The 24,828-nt window shown below is 44.9% G+C and overlaps 9 non-coding genes across 9 annotated transcripts; all 9 read right to left on the bottom strand.

Annotated features, from left to right (window-relative positions):
- Positions 1-404: 404 nt before the first annotated feature.
- TRNAL-CAA (transfer RNA leucine (anticodon CAA)) lies at positions 405-526 on the bottom strand. Its single transcript has 2 exons — positions 489-526; positions 405-450 (listed from the first exon to the last, which is right to left on the bottom strand). It is a non-coding gene; the product is annotated as a tRNA-Leu (tRNA).
- A 253-nt stretch (positions 527-779) lies between these two features.
- On the bottom strand, positions 780-892 carry TRNAL-CAA (transfer RNA leucine (anticodon CAA)). Its single transcript has 2 exons — positions 855-892; positions 780-825 (listed from the first exon to the last, which is right to left on the bottom strand). It is a non-coding gene; the product is annotated as a tRNA-Leu (tRNA).
- Positions 893-1,896: 1,004 nt separating this feature from the next.
- On the bottom strand, positions 1,897-2,018 carry TRNAL-CAA (transfer RNA leucine (anticodon CAA)). Its single transcript has 2 exons — positions 1,981-2,018; positions 1,897-1,942 (listed from the first exon to the last, which is right to left on the bottom strand). It is a non-coding gene; the product is annotated as a tRNA-Leu (tRNA).
- Positions 2,019-2,271: 253 nt separating this feature from the next.
- On the bottom strand, positions 2,272-2,384 carry TRNAL-CAA (transfer RNA leucine (anticodon CAA)). The gene is made up of 2 exons: positions 2,347-2,384; positions 2,272-2,317 (listed from the first exon to the last, which is right to left on the bottom strand). It is a non-coding gene; the product is annotated as a tRNA-Leu (tRNA).
- An 11,613-nt stretch (positions 2,385-13,997) lies between these two features.
- On the bottom strand, positions 13,998-14,110 carry TRNAL-CAA (transfer RNA leucine (anticodon CAA)). The gene is made up of 2 exons: positions 14,073-14,110; positions 13,998-14,043 (listed from the first exon to the last, which is right to left on the bottom strand). It is a non-coding gene; the product is annotated as a tRNA-Leu (tRNA).
- A 3,224-nt stretch (positions 14,111-17,334) lies between these two features.
- Positions 17,335-17,447, bottom strand: TRNAL-CAA (transfer RNA leucine (anticodon CAA)). Its single transcript has 2 exons — positions 17,410-17,447; positions 17,335-17,380 (listed from the first exon to the last, which is right to left on the bottom strand). It is a non-coding gene; the product is annotated as a tRNA-Leu (tRNA).
- A 1,743-nt stretch (positions 17,448-19,190) lies between these two features.
- TRNAL-CAA (transfer RNA leucine (anticodon CAA)) lies at positions 19,191-19,303 on the bottom strand. Its single transcript has 2 exons — positions 19,266-19,303; positions 19,191-19,236 (listed from the first exon to the last, which is right to left on the bottom strand). It is a non-coding gene; the product is annotated as a tRNA-Leu (tRNA).
- A 3,224-nt stretch (positions 19,304-22,527) lies between these two features.
- On the bottom strand, positions 22,528-22,640 carry TRNAL-CAA (transfer RNA leucine (anticodon CAA)). Its single transcript has 2 exons — positions 22,603-22,640; positions 22,528-22,573 (listed from the first exon to the last, which is right to left on the bottom strand). It is a non-coding gene; the product is annotated as a tRNA-Leu (tRNA).
- A 1,743-nt stretch (positions 22,641-24,383) lies between these two features.
- Positions 24,384-24,496, bottom strand: TRNAL-CAA (transfer RNA leucine (anticodon CAA)). Its single transcript has 2 exons — positions 24,459-24,496; positions 24,384-24,429 (listed from the first exon to the last, which is right to left on the bottom strand). It is a non-coding gene; the product is annotated as a tRNA-Leu (tRNA).
- Positions 24,497-24,828: the final 332 nt, after the last annotated feature.

A 24,828-nucleotide genomic window follows, 5' to 3' on the forward strand; every position in this document is an offset into this window, starting at 1 on the left:
TCTTCGAGTTATTTTCATAAACAATATCGTGTCAGAAGTGGGATTCGAACCCACGCCCTCATACGAGGACCAGAATACACAGATTCACATCGTGAACGAAGGAAGCTAAGCCCCTTGAGTCTGGCGTCTTAGACCGCTCGGCCATCCTGACGTGGTTTTAATTAATTTAGGCGTTCAAAATTACATCTCTTTGAGTTACTTTTATAAAACATATCGTGTCACAAGTGGGATTCGAACCCACGCCCTCATACGAGGGCCAGAATACACAGATTCACATCGTGAACGAAGAAAACTAAGCCCCTTGAGTCTAGCGCCTAAGACCGCTCGGCCATCCAGACCGGGTTCTATGTAATTTGGACGTTTTAAAATTATATCTCATCCAGTTATTTTCTTAAAACATATCGTGTCAGAAGTGGGATTCGAACCCACGCCCTCATACGAGGATCAGAATACACAGATTCACTTCGTGAACGAAGGAAGCTAAGCCCCTTGAGTCTGGCGCCTTAGACCGCTCGGCCATCCTGACGTGGTTTTAATTAATTTAGGCGTTCAAAATTACATCTCTTCGAGTTACTTTTATAAAACATATCGTGTCAGAAGTGGGATTCGAACCCACGCCCTCATACGAGGGCCAGAATACACAGATTCACATCGTGAACGAAGGAAACTACGCCCCTTGAGTCTCGCGCCTTAGACCGCTCGGCCATCCAGACGTGGTTCTGTGTAATTTGGACGTTTTAAAATTATATCTCATCCAGTTATTTTCTTAAAACATATCGTGTCAGAAGTGGGATTCGAACCCACGCCCTCATACGAGGACCAGAATACACAGAATCACATCGTGAACGAAGCCCCTTGAGTCTGGCGCCTTAGACCGCTCGGCCATCCAGACGTGGTTCTATGTAATTTGGACGTTTTAAAATCACATCTCTTCGAGTTACTTTTATAAAACATATCGTGTCAGAAGTGGGATTCGAACCCACGCCCTCATACGAGGGCCAGAATACACAGATTCACATCGTGAACGAAGGAAACTACGCCCCTTGAGTCTCGCGCCTTAGACCGCTCGGCCATCCAGACGTGGTTGTATGTAATTTGGACGTTTTAAAATTATATCTCATCCAGTTATTTTCTTAAAACATATCGTGTCAGAAGTGTGATTCGAACCCACGCCCACATACGAGGACCAGAATACACAGATTCACTTCGTGAACGAAGGAAGCTAAGCCCCTTGAGTCTGGCGCCTTAGACCGCTCGGCCATCCTGACGTGGTTTTAATTAATTTAGGCGTTCAAAATTACATCTCTTCGAGTTACTTTTATAAAACATATCGTGTCAGAAGTGGGATTCGAACCCACGCCCTCATACGAGGGCCAGAATACACAGATTCACATCGTGAACGAAGGAAACTACGCCCCTTGAGTCTCGCGCCTTAGACCGCTCGGCCATCCAGACGTGGTTGTATGTAATTTGGACGTTTTAAAATTATATCTCATCCAGTTATTTTCTTAAAACATATCGTGTCAGAAGTGTGATTCGAACCCACGCCCACATACGAGGACCAGAATACACAGATTCACTTCGTGAACGAAGGAAGCTAAGTCCCTTGAGTCTGGCGCCTTAGACCGCTCGGCCATCCTGACGTGGTTTTAATTAATTTAGGCGTTCAAAATTACATCTCTTCGAGTTACTTTTATAAAACATATCGTGTCAGAAGTGGGATTCGAACCCACGCCCTCATACTAGGACCAGAATACACAGATTTACATCGTGAACGAAGGAAGCTTAGCCCCTTGAGTCTCGCGCCTTAGACCGCTCGGCCATCCAGACGTGGTTTTATGTAATTTGGACGTTTTAAAATTATATCTCATCCAGTTATTTTCTTAAAACATATCGTGTCAGAAGTGGGATTCGAACCCACGCCCTCATACGAGGATCAGAATACACAGATTCACTTCGTGAACGAAGGAAGCTAAGCCCCTTGAGTCTGGCGCCTTAGACCGCTCGGCCATCCTGACGTGGTTTTAATTAATTTAGGCGTTCAAAATTACATCTCTTCGAGTTACTTTTATAAAACATATCGTGTCAGAAGTGGGATTCGAACCCACGCCCTCATACGAGGGCCAGAATACACAGATTCACATCGTGAACGAAGGAAACTACGCCCCTTGAGTCTCGCGCCTTAGACCGCTCGGCCATCCAGACGTGGTTCTGTGTAATTTGGACGTTTTAAAATTATATCTCATCCAGTTATTTTCTTAAAACATATCGTGTCAGAAGTGGGATTCGAACCCACGCCCTCATACGAGGACCAGAATACACAGAATCACATCGTGAACGAAGCCCCTTGAGTCTGGCGCCTTAGACCGCTCGGCCATCCAGACGTGGTTCTATGTAATTTGGACGTTTTAAAATCACATCTCTTCGAGTTACTTTTATAAAACATATCGTGTCAGAAGTGGGATTCGAACCCACGCCCTCATACGAGGGCCAGAATACACAGATTCACATCGTGAACGAAGGAAACTACGCCCCTTGAGTCTCGCGCCTTAGACCGCTCGGCCATCCAGACGTGGTTGTATGTAATTTGGACGTTTTAAAATTATATCTCATCCAGTTATTTTCTTAAAACATATCGTGTCAGAAGTGTGATTCGAACCCACGCCCACATACGAGGACCAGAATACACAGATTCACTTCGTGAACGAAGGAAGCTAAGCCCCTTGAGTCTGGCGCCTTAGACCGCTCGGCCATCCTGACGTGGTTTTAATTAATTTAGGCGTTCAAAATTACATCTCTTCGAGTTACTTTTATAAAACATATCGTGTCAGAAGTGGGATTCGAACCCACGCCCTCATACGAGGGCCAGAATACACAGATTCACATCGTGAACGAAGGAAACTACGCCCCTTGAGTCTCGCGCCTTAGACCGCTCGGCCATCCAGACGTGGTTGTATGTAATTTGGACGTTTTAAAATTATATCTCATCCAGTTATTTTCTTAAAACATATCGTGTCAGAAGTGTGATTCGAACCCACGCCCACATACGAGGACCAGAATACACAGATTCACTTCGTGAACGAAGGAAGCTAAGTCCCTTGAGTCTGGCGCCTTAGACCGCTCGGCCATCCTGACGTGGTTTTAATTAATTTAGGCGTTCAAAATTACATCTCTTCGAGTTACTTTTATAAAACATATCGTGTCAGAAGTGGGATTCGAACCCACGCCCTCATACTAGGACCAGAATACACAGATTTACATCGTGAACGAAGGAAGCTTAGCCCCTTGAGTCTCGCGCCTTAGACCGCTCGGCCATCCAGACGTGGTTTTATGTAATTTGGACGTTTTAAAATTATATCTCATCCAGTTATTTTCTTAAAACCATTCGTGTCAGAAGTGTGATTCGAACCCACGCCCTCATACGAGGACCAGAATACACAGATTCACATCGTGAACGAAGGAAGCTAAGCCCCTTGAGTCTGGCGCCTTAGACCGCTCGGTCATCCTGACGTGGTTTTAATTAATTTAGGCGTTCAAACTTACATCTCTTCGAGTTACTTTTATAAAACATATCGTGTCAGAAGTGGGATTCGAACCCACGCCCTCATACGAGGGCCAGAATACACAGATTCACATCGTGAACGAAGGAAACTACGCCCCTTGAGTCTCGCGCCTTAGACCGCTCGGCCATCCAGACGAGGTTGTATGTAATTTGGACGTTTTAAAATTATATCTCATCCAGTTATTTTCTTAAAACATATCGTGTCAGAAGTGTGATTCGAACCCACGCCCTCATACGAGGACCAGAATACACAGATTCACATCGTGAACGAAGGAAGCTAAGCCCCTTGAGTCTGGCGCCTTAGACCGCTCGGCCATCCTGACGTGGTTCTAATTAATTTAGGCGTTCAAAATTACATCTCTTCGAGTTACTTTTATAAAACATATCGTGTCAGAAGTGGGATTCGAACCCACGCCCTCATACGAGGGCCAGAATACACAGATTCACATCGTGAACGAAGGAAACTACGCCCCTTGAGTCTAGCGCCTAAGACGGCTCGGCCATACTGACGTGGTTTTAAGTAATTTAGACGTTTCAAATTACATCTCTTCGAGTTATTTTCATAAACAATATCGTGTCAGAAGTGGGATTCGAACCCACGCCCTCATACTAGGACCAAAATACACAGATTTACATCGTGAACGAAGGAAGCTAAGCCCCTTAAGTCTCGCGCCTTAGACCGCTCGGCCATCCAGACGTGGTTTTATGTAATTTGGACGTTTTAAAATTATATCTCATCCAGTTATTTTCTTAAAACCATTCGTGTCAGAAGTGTGATTCGAACCCACGCCCTCATACGAGGACCAGAATTCACAGATTCACATCGTGAACGAAGGAAGCTAAGCCCCTTGAGTCTGGCGCCTTAGACCGCTCGGCCATCCTGACGTGGTTTTAATTAATTTAGGCGTTCAAAATTACATCTCTTCGAGTTATTTTCATAAACATTATCGTGTCAGAAGTGGGATTCGAACCCACGCCCTCATACTGGGACCAGAATACACAGATTTACATCGTGAACGAAGGAAGCTCAGTGTAATGTTTTATGCTTATGTTAGAAACGAGTCGGTCTTAATAACATAACACTTGGATTTAATTAATACTCATAAACTACGCGTTACAGTAAACACAACCCTGCATCAGCTTATACTACGCAGTAATCTTTTATATCGGTTTTGTCGTCTGCTACAAGATGGGTCAGGGTTGGACATAAGAATTCTACATTCCTCTTTTCTTATGAAAAATAAAAGTCTAGGTGATAATAGTAATATTAAACAGTGGTGAAGAAACATATTATACAGGTTGAAAGACACTACACACGTTACATGTCTTCTATAAGCCGCTTGGGCACCGAACGGGTTTGACGCAAGTTGTATCGCGGGGTCCCTTGTACTGAAGGGAGAAGAAGCTGGTCGGTTGTGGGTTGAGGATGGGCGCTTGCTGGTGAGTTCAGAGCTGGAGCGTCGCAAACGTCGCTACTTGCGCTTGGCGATGGTGACGATGGGAGAGGAATGTACGAAACGGGGGTTTGAGGTTTACGTTTGTAGAACGAGGTGTTTCTGGTCAGGCTATGACCGTTTCTTTCAGCTGTTACCGACGATCCGCGGATTGAAGTAATACTGTACGGGTCGGGATTGAAGTGTGGTGATAGTTTATGGGTGCGGTGTGTTTTGACAAGTACTTTATCGCCAACTTGAAGGGTGCTTGGTTTTACATTGCTTCGTTGATCATGGTAACGCTTCATGGTAGCTTTGGCTGCAGCGTCTCTTGTAACTATGTCGGTGAGAGACGGATCCGTTGATGTACTGGTTTGATTCGTTGAAGGAAGTTTACTTCTAATGGATCGGCCAAACAGGCGTTCTGATGGTGGAGTGCCTGTGGTACAATGAGGTGTAATGCGATAGCTGAAGAGAAAGTGTTGAAGCTGGTCTTGCCAACGTGTACCCTGCACTTCTGCAATGCGAAGTGTCTTGTTCAAAGAGGCCATAAAGCGTTCTACGTTGCCATTTGCTTGTGGCCAAAGAGGCGTGACCTTTTGGTGCTTTATGCCTAAGTTTGATAGGTATTCAGTAAACCCATAGGAACTAAATGGTGGACCGTTGTCCGACTTGATAACTGTGGGTAGGCCAAAGATTGAGAAGATGTGGTCAAAAACCCTGACGTTGGCTTCTAGTGAGGTAGATGTTACAATCTCGGCAATTGGAAATCTGGAGTATTCATCCATGATGACCAGTAGGTAATGACCGTTTTTAAATGGTCCAAGATGATCTACCGCTAAATGTGACCAAGGTTCATCTGGTAAAGGCGTCATCTTCAGTGGTTCCTTAGTGTACTGAGGTGTTACGGTTAAGCAGGGTAGGCACGACTTCAAGACTTGTTCGACCATAGAATCCATCTTGGGAAACCAGACTTTGGTTCTAAGTAGTTGTTTGGTTTTCACTAAACCCAGGTGACCTTCATGGGCTATGGATATAACCTGTTGTTGAAGAGTCGGTGGTACGTATATCCTACGTTCCTTTAGGATGACGTTATCATAGACAGTCAGTTGATTCCTAACTTGCTTCAGAGCTCGAATAGCTTCGATATCAACCGCCGTGTTCTTAGGTTTCTGGTCCCATTGGTTTTTGATTAGGCATTGAATGGCATATTGTGTCGTTTGATCATTCTTGGATTCTTTGACAACTTCCTCGTAAGTGATGGCTTTCGGGATTGCTTGTTGGAGAATCATACAGATGTGCTCTTCCGTCGCAGGTGAGAGACATTTCATACCGGTTGCAGGAAGCGGGTGTCTGGACAGATAGTCCGCCGGATTGAGCTTACCTGGCTGGTATTCGAGAGTTAGATCATACGGTGAGAGCCTTAAATTCCAGCGCTCGATTCTGGCAGAGGTTTTGGCCTTGGGTTTGCCAAGGAGCGTTAGGAGCGGAAGGTGGTCGGTAACCACTCTAAACGGTGCTCCATGTAGGTACAAGTGAAAATGCTCACATGCCCACACAACAGCCAATGCTTCTCGTTCCGTCTGGGAATAACGGGTTTCCACGTCGGTAAGCGCTTTACTGCCAAATGATATGAAGGAGTGTTGACCATGTTTGTCTATCTGTGACAAAATGCCTCCTAGACCGGTGGGGCTGGCATCGACGTGCACAACAGTGTCCTTGAGCGGATCGAAATACGATAAAACTGTCTCACGCGAAAGGTGTGATTTTAGAGAGTGTATAGCCGTATTCTGCGCCTCCGTCCACAGCCATGTTGCATTCTTTTTAGTTAAAGCGCGCAATGGTTCCGTTACATCTGAGAAGTTTGGTATAAACCTTCCGCAATATGTAGCAAGGCCAATAAGACTTCTTATCTCATCGGGGGTGGTTGGATTTTTGATGGTTCGTAATGCGTCAATTTTGTTTGGATGTACGCTCACACCTGACTGAGTAAAGACATGACCATAAAATTCGAGCGTGGTTTGGTTAAACTCGCATTTCGAGCGATTTAAGGTGACGTTGTTCTCTTCGAGTCGTTTTAGAACTTTTTCCAGTGCTTGATCGTGATCAATTTGACTTTTCCCAAATACTAACAGGTCATCAGTCACATTTAGGGAACCCTCGATATCCTGGATCAAACATCTGATCAGATGGTGGAATACCTCCGCAGCTGAGCTTATGCCGAAACTCAGTCGCTTATAGCGGTATAGACCTTTGTGGGTGCTAAAGGTCGTAATCGGTCTTGAGTCTTCGTCTAATTCGACCTGGTGATATCCCTTGTTTAGATCTAGCTAAGAGAAGACTGTAGCCCCATTGAGCTTGTGAATAACATCGTCAATGGTGGGCATGACGTGTCGCTCTCGTATTATGGCGGTGTTGGGTAGTCGCATGTCGACGCAGAGTCGTACTTTCTTCTTCGTTGTCTTCACGGGCTATACTTTAGCAATATTTTTATCCTTGACAACTAACACGATTGGTGAGACCCAAGGAGTAGGACCAGTGACAGGCTCAATAATGTCATCGCTGATTAATAGACTTAGTTCATCTTCGAGAGATTCTCTTAGGTGGAAAGGAATGCGTCTGTGAGGTTGCGCTATCGGTCGAATGGATTCATCTATGGCTAGCTTTATTTTGACATCTTTAAGTTTCCCAATGCCACTGAACAGATTTGGGTATTTGGTGATTATTTCTTGACCTTGGAGAAGATGTACATGTTCAAGAGGTGTGCGAGTGTTAGGAACTAGGTTTAAATCTTGCAAGGTCTGATATCCAATTATAGATGGCGATACTTCGGTACGAGCCTTGACAATGTAGAAGATGGCAGTGGTTTTACGTGAATCAGTGGATACTTCAGTTCTAACGCGACCCAACAGTTGTAAAGGTGCATTAGATCCGTAGGGATAAATTCGCAAACTCGTCGGTTCGAGGTGGGGTTGCTTCTCAAGAGAACGGTAGGTGTCTTGGTTTAGGATGTTGACACTAGCCCCTGTATCCAGCACAAGCGTGACAGGAGTGGTACCAATTTGGATATTGATACGTGGTAGAGAATCCGAGCTGGGTAGTAGTTCTGATGAACCCTCTTGATTGACAAGAGTGAAGATAAAGTCCGATGATTGGTCGTCGAGTTGCTGATTGGGTTGCTGATTGGATTCCCTGTTGGATGATTGTAGAGAATGAACTCGATGTTTATTCTTTGGTCGTTGGTTGGTTTTTTTGGTGTTGCCTGAGGGTTTGGCAGGTTCGGTCCGACATACTGAACTGAAGTGATTCATTCTGCCACAGTTATTACATGTTTTGCCTTTAGCTGGGCATGGACGGTTCGAAAGGTGAGGATAAGTTCCTCCGCAAAGTCCACATTTTGCATGGTTGGTGTTAGACTTCTGACTACAGGAGGTAGAGGATTGTTTACCTTGTGAAGAGGCTTGGTTGCGAACGAAGAAGGCTGATTCCTTAGGTTTGGCAGTCGGTACTTGACTAGAGTGTTCAATGGATGAAGCATGACTTTCGGAGATTTCCATCATTCGTGCTTTTTGGAGTAATTGCGCGAGATCCATGGTAGGATCCTGTAACGCCTTTCTTCGCAAACTCTTCGATGTACAGGTTTGTACGATATGCCGTTTTATTTCAAGGTCCAAATCGGCAAAGGTGCAATAGGTTGCTATCGAGCGTAGACGGATGTGATATTCGTCGATTGTTTCTCGGTCTTGCTGTGTCGCCTCACGAAATTTGAAAATTTCATAATCGACATTTTGTTTTGGAGCGAAGTATGTGGTGAGAAAATTCTTAGCTTCCTCGTAGTCTTTGGTTGCGTCATTTCCCGGCAATGCGTAAAAAGTATCTTGGACAGACTCACCCACACAGTGCAGTAACAATGCTTTCTGACGAATTACATCTTTGATCCCAGATGCAACCAGATAGTTCTCAAACTTGTTACACCACTTCTTCCAAGCAGCATTTAGGTTTTCTGGGTCAGCACGCAAGTCGAATGGAATAATCAATGGCAAGGATAGAGCCATGGTAGGTGATGTACCGGTCAGTACAAAGAAATCGTTCCACTCTTCCCGAAGCCTTGGTCAAGGCGTTACCCAGAAATTGATAATCAGGGAAAAAGAGTAGCGCCGTAACTACCTTATATACCCACGAGAGAGAAAAACCGCTCCGTCGCCATTGTAATGTTTTATGCTTATGTTAGAAACGAGTCGGTCTTAATAACATAACACTTGGATTTAATTAATACTCATAAACTACGCGTTACAGTAAACACAACCCTGCATCAGCTTATACTACGCAGTAATCTTTTATATCGGTTTCGTCGTCTGCTACAAGATGGGTCAGGGTTGGACATAAGAATTCTACACTAAGCCCCTTGAGTCTCGCGCCTTAGACCGCTCGGCCATCCAGACGTGGTTTTATGTAATTTGGACGTTTTAAAATTATATCTCATCCAGTTATTTTCTTAAAACCATTCGTGTCAGAAGTGTGATTCGAACCCACGACCTCATACAAGGACCAGAATACACAGATTCACATCGTGTACGAAGGAAGCAAAGCCCCTTGAGTCTGGCGCCTTAGATCGCTCGGCCATCCTGACGTGAATTTAATTAATTTAGGCGTTCAAAATTACATCTCTTCGAGTTACTTTTATAAAACATATCGTGTCAGAAGTGGGATTCGAACCCACGCCCTCATACGAGGGCCAGAATACACAGATTCACATCGTGAACGAAGGAAACTAAGCCCCTTGAGTCTAGCGCCTAAGACAGCTCGGCCATACTGACGTGGTTTTAAGTAACTTAGACGTTTAAAATTACATCTCTTCGAGTTATTTTCATAAACAATATCGTGTCAGAAGTGGGATTCGAACCCACGCCCTCATACTAGGACCAGAATACACAGATTTACATCGTGAACGAAGGAAGCTAAGCCCCTTCAGTCTTGCGCCTTAGACCGCTCGGCCATCCTGACGTGGTTCTGTGTAATTTGGACGTTTTAAAATTATATCTCATCCCGTTATTTTCTTAAAACATATCGTGTCAGAAGTGTGATTCGAACCCACGCCCTCATACGAGGACCAGAATACACAGATTCACATCGTGAACGAAGGAAGCTAAGCCCCTTGAGTCTGGCGCCTTAGACCGCTCGGCCATCCTGACGTGGTTTTAATTAATTTAGGCGTTCAAACTTACATCTCTTCGAGTTACTTTTATAAAACATATCGTGTCAGAAGTGGGATTCGAACCCACGCCCTCAGACGAGGGCCAGAATACACAGATTCACATCGTGAACGAAGGAAACTAGGCCCCTTGAGTCTCGCGCCTTAGACAGCTCGGCCATCCAGACGTGGTTGTATGTAATTTGGACGTTTTAAAATTATATCTCATCCAGTTATTTTCTTAAAACATATCGTGTCAGAAGTGTGATTCGAACCCACGCCCTCATACGAGGACCAGAATACACAGATTCACATCGTGAACGAAGGAAGCTAAGCCCCTTGAGTCTGGCGCCTTAGACCGCTCGGCCATCCTGACGTGGTTTTAATTAATTTAGGCGTTCAAAATTACATCTCTTCGAGTTACTTTTATAAAACATATCGTGTCAGAAGTGGGATTCGAACCCACGCCCTTGTACGAGGGCCAGAATACACAGACTCACGTCGTGAACGAAGGAAACTACGCCCCTTGAGTCTAGCGCCTAAGACGGCTCGGCCATACTGACGTGGTTTTAAGTAATTTAGACGTTTCAAATTACATCTCTTCGAGTTATTTTCATAAACAATATCGTATCAGAAGTGGGATTCGAACCCACGCCCTCATACTAGGACCAGAATACACAGATTTACATCGTGAACGAAGTAAGCTAAGCCCCTTGAGTCTCGCGCCTTAGACCGCTCGGCCATCCAGACGTGGATTTATGTAATTTGGACGTTTTAAAATTATATCTCATCCAGTTATTTTCTTAAAACCATTCGTGTCAGAAGTGTGATTCGAACCCACGCCCTCATACGAGGACCAGAATACATATTCACATCGTGAACGAAGGAAGCTAAGCCCCTTGAGTCTGGCGCCTTAGACCGCTCGGCCATCCTGACGTGGTTTTAATTAATTTAGGCGTTCAAAATTACATCTCTTCGAGTTATTTTCATAAACAATATCGTGTCAGAAGTGGGATTCGAACCCACGCCCTCATACTAGGACCAGAATACACAGATTTACATCGTGAACGAAGTAAGCTAAGCCCCTTCAGTCTTGCGCCTTAGACCGCTCGGCCATCCTGACGTGGTTCTGTGTAATTTGGACGTTTTAAAATTATATCTCATCCCGTTATTTTCTTAAAACATATCGTGTCAGAAGTGTGATTCGAACCCACGCCCTCATACGAGGACCAGAATTCGCAGATTCACATCGTGAACGAAGGAAGCTAAGCCCCTTGAGTCTGGCGCCTTAGACCGCTCGGCCATCCTGACGTGGTTTTAATTAATTTAGGCGTTCAAAATTACATCTCTTCGAGTTACTTTTATAAAACATATCGTGTCAGAAGTGGGATTCGAACCCACGCCCTCATACGAGGGCCAGAATACACAGATTCACATCGTGAACGAAGGAAACTAAGCCCCTTGAGTCTAGCGCCTAAGACAGCTCGGCCATACTGACGTGGTTTTAAGTAACTTAGACGTTTAAAATTACATCTCTTCGAGTTATTTTCATAAACAATATCGTGTCAGAAGTGGGATTCGAACCCACGCCCTCATACTAGGACCAGAATACACAGATTTACATCGTGAACGAAGGAAGCTAAGCCCCTTCAGTCTTGCGCCTTAGACCGCTCGGCCATCCTGACGTGGTTCTGTGTAATTTGGACGTTTTAAAATTATATCTCATCCCGTTATTTTCTTAAAACATATCGTGTCAGAAGTGTGATTCGAACCCACGCCCTCATACGAGGACCAGAATACACAGATTCACATCGTGAACGAAGGAAGCTAAGCCCCTTGAGTCTGGCGCCTTAGACCGCTCGGCCATCCTGACGTGGTTTTAATTAATTTAGGCGTTCAAACTTACATCTCTTCGAGTTACTTTTATAAAACATATCGTGTCAGAAGTGGGATTCGAACCCACGCCCTCAGACGAGGGCCAGAATACACAGATTCACATCGTGAACGAAGGAAACTAGGCCCCTTGAGTCTCGCGCCTTAGACAGCTCGGCCATCCAGACGTGGTTGTATGTAATTTGGACGTTTTAAAATTATATCTCATCCAGTTATTTTCTTAAAACATATCGTGTCAGAAGTGTGATTCGAACCCACGCCCTCATACGAGGACCAGAATACACAGATTCACATCGTGAACGAAGGAAGCTAAGCCCCTTGAGTCTGGCGCCTTAGACCGCTCGGCCATCCTGACGTGGTTTTAATTAATTAAGGCGTTCAAAATTACATCTCTTCGAGTTACTTTTATAAAACATATCGTGTCAGAAGTGGGATTCGAACCCACGCCCTTGTACGAGGGCCAGAATACACAGACTCACGTCGTGAACGAAGGAAACTACGCCCCTTGAGTCTAGCGCCTAAGACGGCTCGGCCATACTGACGTGGTTTTAAGTAATTTAGACGTTTCAAATTACATCTCTTCGAGTTATTTTCATAAACAATATCGTATCAGAAGTGGGATTCGAACCCACGCCCTCATACTAGGACCAGAATACACAGATTTACATCGTGAACGAAGTAAGCTAAGCCCCTTGAGTCTCGCGCCTTAGACCGCTCGGCCATCCAGACGTGGATTTATGTAATTTGGACGTTTTAAAATTATATCTCATCCAGTTATTTTCTTAAAACCATTCGTGTCAGAAGTGTGATTCGAACCCACGCCCTCATACGAGGACCAGAATACATATTCACATCGTGAACGAAGGAAGCTAAGCCCCTTGAGTCTGGCGCCTTAGACCGCTCGGCCATCCTGACGTGGTTTTAATTAATTTAGGCGTTCAAAATTACATCTCTTCGAGTTATTTTCATAAACAATATCGTGTCAGAAGTGGGATTCGAACCCACGCCCTCATACTAGGACCAGAATACACAGATTTACATCGTGAACGAAGTAAGCTAAGCCCCTTCAGTCTTGCGCCTTAGACCGCTCGGCCATCCTGACGTGGTTCTGTGTAATTTGGACGTTTTAAAATTATATCTCATCCCGTTATTTTCTTAAAACATATCGTGTCAGAAGTGTGATTCGAACCCACGCCCTCATACGAGGACCAGAATTCGCAGATTCACATCGTGAACGAAGGAAGCTAAGCCCCTTGAGTCTGTCGCCTTATACCGCTCGGCCATCCTGACGTGGTTTTAATTAATTAAGGCGTTCAAACTTACATCTCTTCGAGTTACTTTTATAAAACATATCGTGTCAGAAGTGGGATTCGAACCCACGCCCTCAGACGAGGGCCAGAATACACAGATTCACATCGTGAAAGAAGGAAACTAGGCCCCTTGAGTCTCGCGCCTTAGACCGCTCGGCCATCCAGACGTGGTTGTATGTAATTTGGACGTTTTAAAATTATATCTCATCCAGTTATTTTCTTAAAACATATCGTGTCAGAAGTGTGATTCGAACCCACGCCCTCATACGAGGACCAGAATACACAGATTCACATCGTGAACGAAGGAAGCTAAGCCCCTTGAGTCTGGCGCCTTAGACCGCTCGGCCATCCTGACGTGGTTTTAATTAATTTAGGCGTTCAAAATTACATCTCTTCGAGTTACTTTTATAAAACATATCGTGTCAGAAGTGGGATTCGAACCCACGCCCTCAGACGAGGGCCAGAATACACAGATTCACATCGTGAACGAAGGAAGCTAAGCCCCTTGAGTCTAGCGCCTAAGACCGCTCGGCCATCCTGACGTGGTTCTGTGTAATTTCGACGTTTTAAAATTATATCTCATCCAGTTATTTTCTTAAAACATATCGTGTCAGAAGTGGGATTCGAACCCACGCCCTCATACGAGGACCAGAATACACAGAATCACATCGTGAACGAAGACCCTTGAGTCTGGCGCCTTAGACCGCTCGGCCATCCTGACGTGGTTTTAACTAATTTAGGCGTTCAAAATCACATCTCTTCGAGTTACTTTTATAAAACATATCGTGTCAGAAGTGGGATTCGAACCCACGCCCTCATACGAGGACCAGAATACACAGAATCACGTCGTGAACGAAGGAAACTACGCCCCTTGAGTCTAGCGCCTAAGACGGCTCGGCCATACTGACGTGGTTTTAAGTAATTTAGACGTTTCAAATTACATCTCTTCGAGTTTTTTTCATAAACATTATCGTGTCAGAAGTGGGATTCGAACCCACGCCCTCATACTAGGACCAGAATACACAGATTTACATCGTGAACGAAGGAAGCTAAGCCCCTTGAGTCTCGCGCCTTAGACCGCTCGGCTATCCAGACGTGGTTTTATGTAATTTGGACGTTTTAAAATTATATCTCATCCAGTTATTTTCTTAAAACCATTCGTGTCAGAAGTGTGATTCGAACCCACGCCCTCATACGAGGACCAGAATACACAGATTTACATCGTGAACGAAGGAAGCTAAGCCCCTTGAGTCTTGCGCCTTAGACCGCTCGGCCATCCCGACGTGGTTCTGTGTAATTTGGACGTTTTAAAATTATATCTCATCCAGTTATTTTCTTAAAACATATCGTGTCAGAAGTGTGATTCGAACCCACGCCCTCATACGAAGACCAGAATACACAGATTCACATCGTGAACGAAGGAAGCTAAGCCCCTTGAGTCTCGCGCCTTAGACCGCTCGGCCATCCTGACGTGGTTCTGTGTAATTTGGACGTTTTAAAATTATAGCTCATCCAGTTATTTTCTTAAACATATCGTGTCAGAAGTGGGATTCGAACCCACGCCCTCATACGACGACCAGAATACACAGAATCACATCGTGAACGAAGCCCCTTGAGTCTGGCGCCTTAGACCGCTCGGCCATCCTGACGTGGTTTTATTTAATTTAGGCGTTCAAAATCACATCTCTTCGAGTTACTTTTATAAAACATATCGTGTCAGAAGTGGGATTCGAACCCACGCCCTCATTCGAGGGCCAGAATACACAGATTCCCATCGTTAACGAAGGAAACTAAGCCCCTTGAGTCTAGTGCCTAAGACGGCTCTGCCATCCTGACGTGGTTTTAAGTAATTTAGACGTTTATAATTACATCTCTTCGAGTTATTTTCATAAACAATATCGTGTCAGAAGTGGGATTCGAACCCACGCCCTCATACTAGGACCAGAATACACAGATTTACATCGTGAACGAAGGAAGCTAAGCCCCTTCAGTCTTGCGCCTTAGACCGCTCGGCCATCCTGACGTGGTTCTGTGTAATTTGGACGTTTTAAAATTATATCTCATCCCGTTATTTTCTTAAAACATATCGTGTCAGAAGTGTGATTCGAACCCACGCCCTCATACGAGGACCAGAATACACAGAATCACATCGTGAACGAAGACCCTTGAGTCTGGCGCCTTAGACCGCTCGGCCATCCTGACGTGGTTTTAACTAATTTAGGCGTTCAAAATCACATCTCTTCGAGTTACTTTTATAAAACATATCGTGTCAGAAGTGGGATTCGAACCCACGCCCTCATACGAGGACCAGAATACACAGAATCACGTCGTGAACGAAGGAAACTACGCCCCTTGAGTCTAGCGCCTAAGACGGCTCGGCCATACTGACGTGGTTTTAAGTAATTTAGACGTTTCAAATTACATCTCTTCGAGTTTTTTTCATAAACATTATCGTGTCAGAAGTGGGATTCGAACCCACGCCCTCATACTAGGACCAGAATACACAGATTTACATCGTGAACGAAGGAAGCTAAGCCCCTTGAGTCTCGCGCCTTAGACCGCTCGGCCATCCAGACGTGGTTTTATGTAATTTGGACGTTTTAAAATTATATCTCATCCAGTTATTTTCTTAAAACCATTCGTGTCAGAAGTGTGATTCGAACCCACGCCCTCATACGAGGACCAGAATACACAGATTTACATCGTGAACGAAGGAAGCTAAGCCCCTTGAGTCTTGCGCCTTAGACCGCTCGGCCATCCCGACGTGGTTCTGTGTAATTTGGACGTTTTAAAATTATATCTCATCCAGTTATTTTCTTAAAACATATCGTGTCAGAAGTGTGATTCGAACCCACGCCCTCATACGAAGACCAGAATACACAGATTCACATCGTGAACGAAGGAAGCTAAGCCCCTTGAGTCTCGCGCCTTAGACCGCTCGGCCATCCTGACGTGGTTCTGTGTAATTTGGACGTTTTAAAATTATATCTCATCCAGTTATTTTCTTAAACATATCGTGTCAGAAGTGGGATTCGAACCCACGCCCTCATACGACGACCAGAATACACAGAATCACATCGTGAACGAAGCCCCTTGAGTCTGGCGCCTTAGACCGCTCGGCCATCCTGACGTGGTTTTATTTAATTTAGGCGTTCAAAATCACATCTCTTCGAGTTACTTTTATAAAACATATCGTGTCAGAAGTGGGATTCGAACCCACGCCCTCATTCGAGGGCCAGAATACACAGATTCCCATCGTGAACGAAGGAAACTAAGCCCCTTGAGTCTAGTGCCTAAGACGGCTCTGCCATCCTGACGTGGTTTTAAGTAATTTAGACGTTTATAATTACATCTCTTCGAGTTATTTTCATAAACAATATCGTGTCAGAAGTGGGATTCGAACCCACGCCCTCATACTAGGACCAGAATACACAGATTTACATCGTGAACGAAGGAAGCTAAGCCCCTTCAGTCTTGCGCCTTAGACCGCTCGGCCATCCTGACGTGGTTCTGTGTAATTTGGACGTTTTAAAATTATATCTCATCCCGTTATTTTCTTAAAACATATCGTGTCAGAAGTGTGATTCGAACCCACGCCCTCATACGAGGACCAGAATACGCAGATTCACATCGTGAACGAAGGAAGCTAAGCCCCTTGAGTCTGGCGCCTTAGACCGCTCGGCCATCCTGACGTGGTTTTAATTAATTTAGGCGTTCAAACTTACATCTCTTCGAGTTACTTTTATAAAACATATCGTGTCAGAAGTGGGATTCGAACCCACGCCCTCAGACGAGGGCCAGAATACACAGATTCACATCGTGAACGAAGGAAGCTAAGCCCCTTGAGTCTAGCGCCTAAGACCGCTCGGCCATCCTGACGTGGTTCTGTGTAATTTCGACGTTTTAAAATTATATCTCATCCAGTTATTTTCTTAAAACATATCGTGTCAGAAGTGGGATTCGAACCCACGCCCTCATACGAGGACCAGAATACACAGAATCACATCGTGAACGAAGACCCTTGAGTCTGGCGCCTTAGACCGCTCGGCCATCCTGACGTGGTTTTAACTAATTTAGGCGTTCAAAATCACATCTCTTCGAGTTACTTTTATAAAACATATCGTGTCAGAAGTGGGATTCGAACCCACGCCCTCATACGAGGACCAGAATACACAGAATCACGTCGTGAACGAAGGAAACTACGCCCCTTGAGTCTAGCGCCTAAGACGGCTCGGCCATACTGACGTGGTTTTAAGTAATTTAGACGTTTCAAATTACATCTCTTCGAGTTTTTTTCATAAACATTATCGTGTCAGAAGTGGGATTCGAACCCACGCCCTCATACTAGGACCAGAATACACAGATTTACATCGTGAACGAAGGAAGCTAAGCCCCTTGAGTCTCGCGCCTTAGACCGCTCGGCCATCCAGACGTGGTTTTATGTAATTTGGACGTTTTAAAATTATATCTCATCCAGTTATTTTCTTAAAACCATTCGTGTCAGAAGTGTGATTCGAACCCACGCCCTCATACGAGGACCAGAATACACAGATTTACATCGTGAACGAAGGAAGCTAAGCCCCTTGAGTCTTGCGCCTTAGACCGCTCGGCCATCCCGACGTGGTTCTGTGTAATTTGGACGTTTTAAAATTATATCTCATCCAGTTATTTTCTTAAAACATATCGTGTCAGAAGTGTGATTCGAACCCACGCCCTCATACGAAGACCAGAATACACAGATTCACATCGTGAACGAAGGAAGCTAAGCCCCTTGAGTCTCGCGCCTTAGACCGCTCGGCCATCCTGACGTGGTTCTGTGTAATTTGGACGTTTTAAAATTATATCTCATCCAGTTATTTTCTTAAACATATCGTGTCAGAAGTGGGATTCGAACCCACGCCCTCATACGACGACCAGAATACACAGAATCACATCGTGAACGAAGCCCCTTGAGTCTGGCGCCTTAGACCGCTCGGCCATCCTGACGTGGTTTTATTTAATTTAGGCGTTCAAAATCACATCTCTTCGAGTTACTTTTATAAAACATATCGTGTCAGAAGTGGGATTCGAACCCACGCCCTCATTCGAGGGCCAGAATACACAGATTCCCATCGTGAACGAAGGAAACTAAGCCCCTTGAGTCTAGTGCCTAAGACGGCTCTGCCATCCTGACGTGGTTTTAAGTAATTTAGACGTTTATAATTACATCTCTTCGAGTTATTTTCATAAACAATATCGTGTCAGAAGTGGGATTCGAACCCACGCCCTCATACTAGGACCAGAATACACAGATTTACATCGTGAACGAAGGAAGCTAAGCCCCTTCAGTCTTGCGCCTTAGACCGCTCGGCCATCCTGACGTGGTTCTGTGTAATTTGGACGTTTTAAAATTATATCTCATCCCGTTATTTTCTTAAAACATATCGTGTCAGAAGTGTGATTCGAACCCACGCCCTCATACGAGGACCAGAATACGCAGATTCACATCGTGAACGAAGGAAGCTAAGCCCCTTGAGTCTGGCGCCTTAGACCGCTCGGCCATCCTGACGTGGTTTTAATTAATTTAGGCGTTCAAACTTACATCTCTTCGAGTTACTTTTATAAAACATATCGTGTCAGAAGTGGGATTCGAACCCACGCCCTCAGACGAGGGCCAGAATACACAGATTCACATCGTGAACGAAGGAAGCTAAGCCCCTTGAGTCTAGCGCCTAAGACCGCTCGGCCATCCTGACGTGGTTCTGTGTAATTTCGACGTTTTAAAATTATATCTCATCCAGTTATTTTCTTAAAACATATCGTGTCAGAAGTGGGATTCGAACCCACGCCCTCATACGAGGACCAGAATACACAGAATCACATCGTGAACGAAGACCCTTGAGTCTGGCGCCTTAGACCGCTCGGCCATCCTGACGTGGTTTTAACTAATTTAGGCGTTCAAAATCACATCTCTTCGAGTTACTTTTATAAAACATATCGTGTCAGAAGTGGGATTCGAACCCACGCCCTCATACGAGGACCAGAATACACAGAATCACGTCGTGAACGAAGGAAACTACGCCCCTTGAGTCTAGCGCCTAAGACGGCTCGGCCATACTGACGTGGTTTTAAGTAATTTAGACGTTTCAAATTACATCTCTTCGAGTTTTTTTCATAAACATTATCGTGTCAGAAGTGGGATTCGAACCCACGCCCTCATACTAGGACCAGAATACACAGATTTACATCGTGAACGAAGGAAGCTAAGCCCCTTGAGTCTCGCGCCTTAGACCGCTCGGCCATCCAGACGTGGTTTTATGTAATTTGGACGTTTTAAAATTATATCTCATCCAGTTATTTTCTTAAAACCATTCGTGTCAGAAGTGTGATTCGAACCCACGCCCTCATACGAGGACCAGAATACACAGATTTACATCGTGAACGAAGGAAGCTAAGCCCCTTGAGTCTTGCGCCTTAGACCGCTCGGCCATCCCGACGTGGTTCTGTGTAATTTGGACGTTTTAAAATTATATCTCATCCAGTTATTTTCTTAAAACATATCGTGTCAGAAGTGTGATTCGAACCCACGCCCTCATACGAAGACCAGAATACACAGATTCACATCGTGAACGAAGGAAGCTAAGCCCCTTGAGTCTCGCGCCTTAGACCGCTCGGCCATCCTGACGTGGTTCTGTGTAATTTGGACGTTTTAAAATTATAGCTCATCCAGTTATTTTCTTAAACATATCGTGTCAGAAGTGGGATTCGAACCCACGCCCTCATACGACGACCAGAATACACAGAATCACATCGTGAACGAAGCCCCTTGAGTCTGGCGCCTTAGACCGCTCGGCCATCCTGACGTGGTTTTATTTAATTTAGGCGTTCAAAATCACATCTCTTCGAGTTACTTTTATAAAACATATCGTGTCAGAAGTGGGATTCGAACCCACGCCCTCATTCGAGGGCCAGAATACACAGATTCCCATCGTTAACGAAGGAAACTAAGCCCCTTGAGTCTAGTGCCTAAGACGGCTCTGCCATCCTGACGTGGTTTTAAGTAATTTAGACGTTTATAATTACATCTCTTCGAGTTATTTTCATAAACAATATCGTGTCAGAAGTGGGATTCGAACCCACGCCCTCATACTAGGACCAGAATACACAGATTTACATCGTGAACGAAGGAAGCTAAGCCCCTTCAGTCTTGCGCCTTAGACCGCTCGGCCATCCTGACGTGGTTCTGTGTAATTTGGACGTTTTAAAATTATATCTCATCCCGTTATTTTCTTAAAACATATCGTGTCAGAAGTGTGATTCGAACCCACGCCCTCATACGAGGACCAGAATACACAGAATCACATCGTGAACGAAGACCCTTGAGTCTGGCGCCTTAGACCGCTCGGCCATCCTGACGTGGTTTTAACTAATTTAGGCGTTCAAAATCACATCTCTTCGAGTTACTTTTATAAAACATATCGTGTCAGAAGTGGGATTCGAACCCACGCCCTCATACGAGGACCAGAATACACAGAATCACGTCGTGAACGAAGGAAACTACGCCCCTTGAGTCTAGCGCCTAAGACGGCTCGGCCATACTGACGTGGTTTTAAGTAATTTAGACGTTTCAAATTACATCTCTTCGAGTTTTTTTCATAAACATTATCGTGTCAGAAGTGGGATTCGAACCCACGCCCTCATACTAGGACCAGAATACACAGATTTACATCGTGAACGAAGGAAGCTAAGCCCCTTGAGTCTCGCGCCTTAGACCGCTCGGCCATCCAGACGTGGTTTTATGTAATTTGGACGTTTTAAAATTATATCTCATCCAGTTATTTTCTTAAAACCATTCGTGTCAGAAGTGTGATTCGAACCCACGCCCTCATACGAGGACCAGAATACACAGATTTACATCGTGAACGAAGGAAGCTAAGCCCCTTGAGTCTTGCGCCTTAGACCGCTCGGCCATCCCGACGTGGTTCTGTGTAATTTGGACGTTTTAAAATTATATCTCATCCAGTTATTTTCTTAAAACATATCGTGTCAGAAGTGTGATTCGAACCCACGCCCTCATACGAAGACCAGAATACACAGATTCACATCGTGAACGAAGGAAGCTAAGCCCCTTGAGTCTCGCGCCTTAGACCGCTCGGCCATCCTGACGTGGTTCTGTGTAATTTGGACGTTTTAAAATTATATCTCATCCAGTTATTTTCTTAAACATATCGTGTCAGAAGTGGGATTCGAACCCACGCCCTCATACGACGACCAGAATACACAGAATCACATCGTGAACGAAGCCCCTTGAGTCTGGCGCCTTAGACCGCTCGGCCATCCTGACGTGGTTTTATTTAATTTAGGCGTTCAAAATCACATCTCTTCGAGTTACTTTTATAAAACATATCGTGTCAGAAGTGGGATTCGAACCCACGCCCTCATTCGAGGGCCAGAATACACAGATTCCCATCGTGAACGAAGGAAACTAAGCCCCTTGAGTCTAGTGCCTAAGACGGCTCTGCCATCCTGACGTGGTTTTAAGTAATTTAGACGTTTATAATTACATCTCTTCGAGTTATTTTCATAAACAATATCGTGTCAGAAGTGGGATTCGAACCCACGCCCTCATACTAGGACCAGAATACACAGATTTACATCGTGAACGAAGGAAGCTAAGCCCCTTCAGTCTTGCGCCTTAGACCGCTCGGCCATCCTGACGTGGTTCTGTGTAATTTGGACGTTTTAAAATTATATCTCATCCCGTTATTTTCTTAAAACATATCGTGTCAGAAGTGTGATTCGAACCCACGCCCTCATACGAGGACCAGAATACGCAGATTCACATCGTGAACGAAGGAAGCTAAGCCCCTTGAGTCTGGCGCCTTAGACCGCTCGGCCATCCTGACGTGGTTTTAATTAATTTAGGCGTTCAAACTTACATCTCTTCGAGTTACTTTTATAAAACATATCGTGTCAGAAGTGGGATTCGAACCCACGCCCTCAGACGAGGGCCAGAATACACAGATTCACATCGTGAACGAAGGAAGCTAAGCCCCTTGAGTCTAGCGCCTAAGACCGCTCGGCCATCCTGACGTGGTTCTGTGTAATTTCGACGTTTTAAAATTATATCTCATCCAGTTATTTTCTTAAAACATATCGTGTCAGAAGTGGGATTCGAACCCACGCCCTCATACGAGGACCAGAATACACAGAATCACATCGTGAACGAAGACCCTTGAGTCTGGCGCCTTAGACCGCTCGGCCATCCTGACGTGGTTTTAACTAATTTAGGCGTTCAAAATCACATCTCTTCGAGTTACTTTTATAAAACATATCGTGTCAGAAGTGGGATTCGAACCCACGCCCTCATACGAGGACCAGAATACACAGAATCACGTCGTGAACGAAGGAAACTACGCCCCTTGAGTCTAGCGCCTAAGACGGCTCGGCCATACTGACGTGGTTTTAAGTAATTTAGACGTTTCAAATTACATCTCTTCGAGTTTTTTTCATAAACATTATCGTGTCAGAAGTGGGATTCGAACCCACGCCCTCATACTAGGACCAGAATACACAGATTTACATCGTGAACGAAGGAAGCTAAGCCCCTTGAGTCTCGCGCCTTAGACCGCTCGGCCATCCAGACGTGGTTTTATGTAATTTGGACGTTTTAAAATTATATCTCATCCAGTTATTTTCTTAAAACCATTCGTGTCAGAAGTGTGATTCGAACCCACGCCCTCATACGAGGACCAGAATACACAGATTTACATCGTGAACGAAGGAAGCTAAGCCCCTTGAGTCTTGCGCCTTAGACCGCTCGGCCATCCCGACGTGGTTCTGTGTAATTTGGACGTTTTAAAATTATATCTCATCCAGTTATTTTCTTAAAACATATCGTGTCAGAAGTGTGATTCGAACCCACGCCCTCATACGAAGACCAGAATACACAGATTCACATCGTGAACGAAGGAAGCTAAGCCCCTTGAGTCTCGCGCCTTAGACCGCTCGGCCATCCTGACGTGGTTCTGTGTAATTTGGACGTTTTAAAATTATATCTCATCCAGTTATTTTCTTAAACATATCGTGTCAGAAGTGGGATTCGAACCCACGCCCTCATACGACGACCAGAATACACAGAATCACATCGTGAACGAAGCCCCTTGAGTCTGGCGCCTTAGACCGCTCGGCCATCCTGACGTGGTTTTATTTAATTTAGGCGTTCAAAATCACATCTCTTCGAGTTACTTTTATAAAACATATCGTGTCAGAAGTGGGATTCGAACCCACGCCCTCATTCGAGGGCCAGAATACACAGATTCCCATCGTGAACGAAGGAAACTAAGCCCCTTGAGTCTAGTGCCTAAGACGGCTCTGCCATCCTGACGTGGTTTTAAGTAATTTAGACGTTTATAATTACATCTCTTCGAGTTATTTTCATAAACAATATCGTGTCAGAAGTGGGATTCGAACCCACGCCCTCATACTAGGACCAGAATACACAGATTTACATCGTGAACGAAGGAAGCTAAGCCCCTTCAGTCTTGCGCCTTAGACCGCTCGGCCATCCTGACGTGGTTCTGTGTAATTTGGACGTTTTAAAATTATATCTCATCCCGTTATTTTCTTAAAACATATCGTGTCAGAAGTGTGATTCGAACCCACGCCCTCATACGAGGACCAGAATACGCAGATTCACATCGTGAACGAAGGAAGCTAAGCCCCTTGAGTCTGGCGCCTTAGACCGCTCGGCCATCCTGACGTGGTTTTAATTAATTTAGGCGTTCAAACTTACATCTCTTCGAGTTACTTTTATAAAACATATCGTGTCAGAAGTGGGATTCGAACCCACGCCCTCAGACGAGGGCCAGAATACACAGATTCACATCGTGAACGAAGGAAGCTAAGCCCCTTGAGTCTAGCGCCTAAGACCGCTCGGCCATCCTGACGTGGTTCTGTGTAATTTCGACGTTTTAAAATTATATCTCATCCAGTTATTTTCTTAAAACATATCGTGTCAGAAGTGGGATTCGAACCCACGCCCTCATACGAGGACCAGAATACACAGAATCACATCGTGAACGAAGACCCTTGAGTCTGGCGCCTTAGACCGCTCGGCCATCCTGACGTGGTTTTAACTAATTTAGGCGTTCAAAATCACATCTCTTCGAGTTACTTTTATAAAACATATCGTGTCAGAAGTGGGATTCGAACCCACGCCCTCATACGAGGACCAGAATACACAGAATCACGTCGTGAACGAAGGAAACTACGCCCCTTGAGTCTAGCGCCTAAGACGGCTCGGCCATACTGACGTGGTTTTAAGTAATTTAGACGTTTCAAATTACATCTCTTCGAGTTTTTTTCATAAACATTATCGTGTCAGAAGTGGGATTCGAACCCACGCCCTCATACTAGGACCAGAATACACAGATTTACATCGTGAACGAAGGAAGCTAA

The sequence above is a fragment of the Phalangium opilio genome, unplaced genomic scaffold (assembly GCF_054372755.1).
Source record: "Phalangium opilio isolate 3A_F unplaced genomic scaffold, DU_Popi_V2 ptg001662l_1, whole genome shotgun sequence".
Taxonomy (NCBI): Eukaryota; Metazoa; Arthropoda; class Arachnida; order Opiliones; family Phalangiidae; genus Phalangium; species Phalangium opilio.